Source organism: Symsagittifera roscoffensis, chromosome 5 (genome assembly GCF_963678635.1).
Source record: "Symsagittifera roscoffensis chromosome 5, txSymRosc1.1, whole genome shotgun sequence".
NCBI lineage: Eukaryota > Metazoa > Xenacoelomorpha > Acoela > Convolutidae > Symsagittifera > Symsagittifera roscoffensis.
The window spans coordinates 66,018,708-66,025,355 of NC_087066.1; the positions used below are offsets into that span (position 1 = coordinate 66,018,708).

The 6,648-nt window shown below is 35.5% G+C and overlaps 1 long non-coding RNA gene across 1 annotated transcript; it reads left to right on the top strand.

Moving 5' to 3' along the window:
* Positions 1–5,570: 5,570 nt before the first annotated feature.
* LOC134846413 (uncharacterized) lies at positions 5,571–6,427 on the top strand. Its single transcript, XR_010162801.1, has 2 exons — positions 5,571–5,909; positions 6,103–6,427. It is a non-coding gene; the product is annotated as an uncharacterized LOC134846413 (long non-coding RNA).
* Positions 6,428–6,648: the final 221 nt, after the last annotated feature.

Consider the following 6,648-nt stretch of genomic DNA (forward strand, 5'->3'; position numbering starts at 1 on the left):
AACCACGACCTGTTTTGGTTTTTAAGAATATTGAACGTAGTGAAGACTCTTATATAGGTCTTACTAATTTTTTTGTTTGCTTTTTAGGAAAAATGTTAAAAGTCGCTAATAAGATGTGCATATTGATGCATTTATGAATGCACTTAGGTAGATATGCTTTTTTTGAGTTCAATTGAAATTGATATGCTGATAGTGACGTTAAAATCAATCTCCAAATACGAATTAGGAAATGGCGCAAAAGTTCGTGAACGATTTCTAGTTTCGAAAGTGGAGTTTATTTTTTAGGTTTCCAGTGGAATAAAACTTTACCTGTTGATCCAGTTTTCTCAAGTTGGCTTAATGTTATCAAAAAAGTGCCAATCATAAACTGTTCTAGAAATTCAAAAAGCTTAAAGCGCAACTTTTTTTTCGTTGAAAATTGAAAAAAAAAGTTGAGATTTTCTCAAGAACGTCAGTGTTTTTTTATGTTTACTTGCGTTCCTTGCTCTTTTCCAATCTTCGATTGCCCATGTTTTGGTTTCAAAACGAATAAGAAGAAAAGTTGTTAGACAGGCAAGTAGCGTAGTATGTACCGATCACTGTTATCATTGCCAAAAATGTTGAATCGATTTATAAGATATATAGCTTAGACTCTTGTATAGGTCGCGATATTTTTTCGTTTTATTTCAGGAAAAGACTTAAAGTTTGTTCAGGGTCAAATTTACCTTTTCGCGGTTTGACTTTGATTTCTTTTTAAGTTCAGTTCATTTCTCCACAATCGACAGCAAAAGTTCAAAGGTCGTAAAAAACGTTATCAACTTTTAGTTTCGAAAATGCAGTTAAATTTCAGACTTCCTAGCGAAAAAAACTTGCCTTTTGATCCAGTTTTCCCAACTGGGCACCTTTACAGCTTATTGATAGCATGCGCTTTGACATTCGAGTAATAATAGGTTAACACAGTTGAAGCATTTTAAATTCATCAATTGGACCGAAAAAAGCTATTTGTTTCAAACATAACAATCATAAAAACTCGATTTCAGAATTTTTTAAAACTCAATATATATGGCAATTTTTTAAAATGCACAATTTATACATGATATGGTTTTAAGGCTTTGCCATTTGTTACTTGCAAAGTTAGTGTGGATGCCTTAAGTTTGTGATATTTCAAATTATTACTTGCAAAATGGTGTCTATTTGTATTTGGTTCCACTTTTGCTGAATTGCATTGGCAATTTATTAGCATATGTAGCTGATTTAATCATGACTAGTGTTTTTGGTGGTTAAGCGATAAAACGCGTTTGAAATGGTAAGGAACCAAATAATGAAATTGTTTGAAAAAATATTTTTACTAAATTTTTACTGACTTCAAAATAACTTTGAACAAATAACTTAGAAAGACAGTTTTCGGCGCTGACTTTTAACTCTAAATTAGTATATTCTGGCGCTTTGAGAAAAGTTTTTTTTTGCAAAAAATGAATGTCATAAAATATTAACAAAGGGGACACCCAACCTTTGGGTGTTCAAGACACCGATCCTCTACAAGTGGCTGTGTACTGGTAACTGCATATTGAAGGTCCAATTATAATCGTATGATCATACGATCAGAATACATGAATTCCTGATTGTCTTCGTCTTATCACAACTAAAACCACAGCACAAAAAATATCAAAATTTTCAACTGTTTGAATTTTCGACTGAATCAGCAGCTCCCCTTCAGAATATCGAACACTCTTGGTGTGAGCACATTTGGTGTGAGATTTGTGAACCGTAAAAACAAATTAAAACGAGAATTCTTTAAAGTTTGATTTTTATTTCATTTTGAGTTTTCTTACAGTACTCCAAATACCAGATTTCATACGGTGACTCTTTACACTAACGTCAGCTTAGTGTTGTTACAATCCTTCTTGTTCTCTAACTTAGCACGCCAAAAAAGTGTTCACTTATTTGGAAATTTTACTGTAGCATTAGAACTTGCATAGCATCTGTTCTCTGCTTTATTTGTTACTAGTGTTTGGCTATTAACTATTAAGCTTCTTTGGTTGAGTGGTGAAGGTGTGAGACTCATAATCTCTATGTCGCAGATTCGAATTTCAGACCTAACTGACTTTCTTGCTAACTCGAGGCTTATTTCTTTATCATACTTTATAGAGCTGCTTTTTGTCGTGTTCTCGCAGGTGTTTGCAAAGCGAAGTTTCGCATCTGTGTTCGATATTTAAAAACAACGATTGGTTAGTGATTTCTTATAACAAAGAGTTTCACTGTATATGAATCCACTATTTTCCCTTTACACGACAATCAGGGGCGGATCTAGGTTTTTCTCGAGGGGGGGGGGGCAGAATTTCAAATAAGCTTGGACAACTTTGTCGACCTTTTTTAGGTTGACCAAATTGATTTTCTGAGTTCTCACAAATAATTATAAAGACTCTATTATTGTTAAATTTTCTGCGCCGCAGTCAAATTTTTGAAAAAAAAACAGCAAAAAAAGCGTTTTTTAGAAAATTTTACCAAAAAATCGCGTTTTTTCGGCGCGCGCTGCACCTCAAAATTAGTATATATTGGCGCCTTTAGAAAAATTATTGCGTCAGTCAGCCAAAAATGGATATCGCAAAATAAGGCAAAAAGGAACCCTTTGGGTCGGCATGGGTCGAATTCCTGAACCCCCCCCCCCCCCTAAATCCACCCCTGACGACAATATTCGACAATATTATGACTACTTATTTGTGTCTGAATTGCAATTAGTTTGACAAGTTTTTCTTGCAAAATTACTGCCTAAGTTGTGTCTGAAATGCATTGTGTGACCAGTTTTTCCTGACCTGGACAGAACTTCTCTGAATGTTTATGGGTTCTGAATTCAACCTTTGTGATTTTAGTATGATAATATGATACCAAACTTGATTCCAGGCGAGCTTTCCTTGAGGTAGTTAAAATTTTCGTCAGTTTTTAATTCATTTCAAATGAAAAAGTTGTCCGTCTTTGCTCTAACAGTTCATCCCACTTTTTCTAACCTCATATTTTAAACCAAAAATTTCATGTATATTAGTTTTCACAACCTAAACTATATTACCTTGCGTTATATCGGTCTTTGGCAAAAAACTCAAATGAGTCTGATCAAATTAGTCCTCTCCTGTTAAGTCGTACGGAATTTGAAGGTTCCGAATTTTATAACATTGTTCTGTCTTGTGCTAGAGTAAGGGCCACATTAAATTTCTGTTTTGGGTGTTAAAAAATAGTTTTAATTCAGTTTTCACTACAGTCTGATCGCTGATCAAATTAGTTGACAAAGTTTGAACAAATTTGCCTTTCTTCTCTTACTTCGTTCTTAATTATTGTTCTCAGTTGTGGTTTCTGGTGATTTTGGCTTCTGTTTGGCGAAAAAAACCTATTCTAAGTATCTCTGCACTTGAATTTTAAGATGCGAAATTAAAAACTCGATAATTCGGAACCGCTCAACAAAAAAATCAGAACAAAATCCTTTAGCAACATGGTGACTATGACCAGGATCTCTGTGGTAAAACTGAAACCCGAAAAATGAGAGACCTCAACCAAAATTTCACACAATCGGTTGCAATACCATCAGCAGTTCAACCCATCGCTCTGCAAATCTCGACTATTTGCTCTTCCAACTAGATCAAAAGCAGGAATGACGAAAAAGCGATAATTTCGGTCCTTCTGCTAGCCATTTTGATATTGCGTCAGATTTCAGAAAAAAAATGCCTTTGAAGCTCAGCTTTGGCACTGAATATGCCTCGCGCCATAGCTTTAACAGAATTAAAATGTCGACTTATATTTTAGCATAATTGCTAACGAAATTCAGCAAAATTTTTGACGAGTATTCGATCGATCCAAAAAATCTTGTCCCAAACAGTTCTCAACTTCCAGGTTCCTTCCCACTTAGCCTAGAGTTAACGCCGTCGCCTTTTTACCCTAAGGTCTGGGGTTTGACTCTCAGCAAGGCCTTGTTTTTTTTCGGTATGTATGCAATTGAAAAAATAACAGTAAAAATTGAAGGTCTGGCATCCGTTATTCTGCTAAAGTTTTGTCGGCTTAGTTGCTACATCACACATCTTGTTTGTCCTGTAAGCAACTTTCATTGGAAGTGCAAGTGTTGTTTTTTGTAGGTTCAGGAATTCATTTTTTCGGCGCAACAGGTGTCTGCTCAAAGATTGTCGGCTTAGTGTCTGCTATTTTAGTACTCAAATTTCTGCCATGTTAGCCTGGATTGAACTTCTATCGACACATACGAAAATTTAATTTTTGATAGAACTAGTTTTCTTAACGTTTTTTATTTTTGCGACTTATGTTTGTGTTTAGTCGCAAGTGGTGCGAAGCTCCGCTCCGCCTCCGTGTTATGTTCTTTTCTTCTTTATCATCTTCTCCTTACAAATCTGTTCTTTATTATTGAATTTTTGAAATTTTCAGGTGCCTTCTAACTTGACCTAGAGGTATCGCCATCGCCTTTGCACCATCAGGTCTCGGGCTCAAGTCTCAGCCGGTCCTTGATTTTTTTTCAGTATGAATTCAATTGAAAATTTTTCGGTAAAAGTTGAATTGTGGGACTTTCGTTTGTCAGCCCAAGTTTCGTCGGCTTAATTGCCTCATCACGGATTTAGCTTGTGCTATAAGCAGTTTTCATTGTAATTGCAAGTGCAATTGTTGTTCAATCTAGTTTCAATGGGGGCTTAAAACTTGTATGCTCAGAGGTTGTCGTTTTTGTTTCTTGTTCCTCAGTTTTGTTCAGTTGCTTATTTAATATTAAAACATCTGGCATGGTTTCCTAGAATCAACTTCTGTCGAGACATATGAAAGTTTAATTATTGGTCGTTCCAGTTTTTTTCAACATTTTTCTTTTTTTCTACTTACGGTTGTTGTGTTGCAAGTGGTGAGAAGCTCCGCTTCGCCTCTGTGTAAAAAATAGCGGCAAGGTCTGTTTGAGAAAATTGAGATCGATTTAAGTTAGCTTGCTTTATGTTGAAGGGCTTTTGTTATAACGTAAAAGAATGGCCTTGTCTATCAAAGCAGACGAAAAGTCTTATAAGTTGTTTTTTTTAAACCATTTGCTGAAAAGAAAGCAGATTATGCTCTACAATCAAGTCAGTGCAAATGGAGGGACAAAACGTGATTGAATGAACGCCTGGAAATTTTGACTTTTGTTTGATAATGTTAGAGAAAACTTGATCAAAAGGTAACGTATATTTCCAAAATTTAATCGAAAGATTTTTCGAATTCCAGGAGCTTCAAGATGATATTTTTCAGACACAAATACCAACTACTACTTAGAGAACATATTTAGCTATATAATTTACATACTCATCGGACAGATATGAGTAACTAAGGTTTTCATTAAAGTACCTAAGTTTTTCATTATTTTTCTCTCAATATGAAATGAAAATGATCTTCATGCTAACCCGAGCACACAACACTGTTCCTAATTTAATTTAATTCGATAGCTTGATATCCAGGATGCTTTCAAAATTTCAATGTAGCAAGTCCTGGGATGCAAATTAGTTGTTGGATCTTGAATTTTTTTCGCCGGATTTTTATAATTTTTTGAGCTCTGTCAATAAATTCGAATCGATATATGTTTAAGATTTAGATATGTGAATCAATTTTGTTGAAGCGAATAGTAACGCTGTTGAATTTTGAACAGAGATGTCAATCCTGGCATCAAATGCAGTTGTGCGAACAGCTTTTCGGAGTACCTCTACTAACTGCTCAGAAGAAGAGGAACTGCATTATGTGCATTCAGTTGTTGCAACCCGCTCATCCGCATGCTATCACACTCAGACGCCATTTGATGTTATCGTAAGAAAAACGGACATGACTGCGGCGATGTGCGACGAAACGCTTCGTTTGTTCTGCGAAGCGTTTGGCAAACATTCTTCGTGCAACGAATCCGTGTCACGCGTTGTTAAAGAGGCCTTAGATAAAAAGTAGGTGGCAATCGTTGACAGATACAAAAATTCAATTTGATGTCCATTTTGAGCTGATTTAAAATATCATGTTTTGACTAGTTGTAACAACCAGTTGTGGTCATATGTTATCAAAATGGGTAAAATATTTCAAGCTTCTAGCTCTATTTTTGAAGTGAGGTAATTGGTGAGTTAAATGAATGAATGGCTACAGGTTCGGCTCTTCCTGGCATGTCGTAATAGGAGAGGACTTTGGGCTGGAAGTTTCCCACGAGATGCAGCACGTACTTTATGCCTTCTTCAGACAGGGAACCCTGGGAGCATGTGCCTGGAAATGTCCTTGATATCTTTGACCTTTACCAATTGTGACCTTGACATCATTGACTTTCACTAGTTGTGACCTTGACCTCACATTCACACGGTGCTTCAACTTATCCATCACAATGCAATCGACACAGCAATGTTTCTAAATGTTTAATCATCAAAGTCTATCCACCTGGTGCGATGTGCAATCATTTCTACTTACAAAACACAATTTTTTTTACATCTGTAACAGCTCAGATCTTTTGATTTGTTCAGTATAATAATTGGCGATAATGAAGCATAGGTGGTAGGTTTGCGTGTAAAGACTAGAAAAAAACTTTAGTACGTTTAGTACATAATATTTAGAAAGGTATTCAAATCAGATTTAAAAAAAGGACAAAAATCAGTATAAAACCTTGTACACGCTGATTTAATTGTCTATCACTAGAGTTATTTA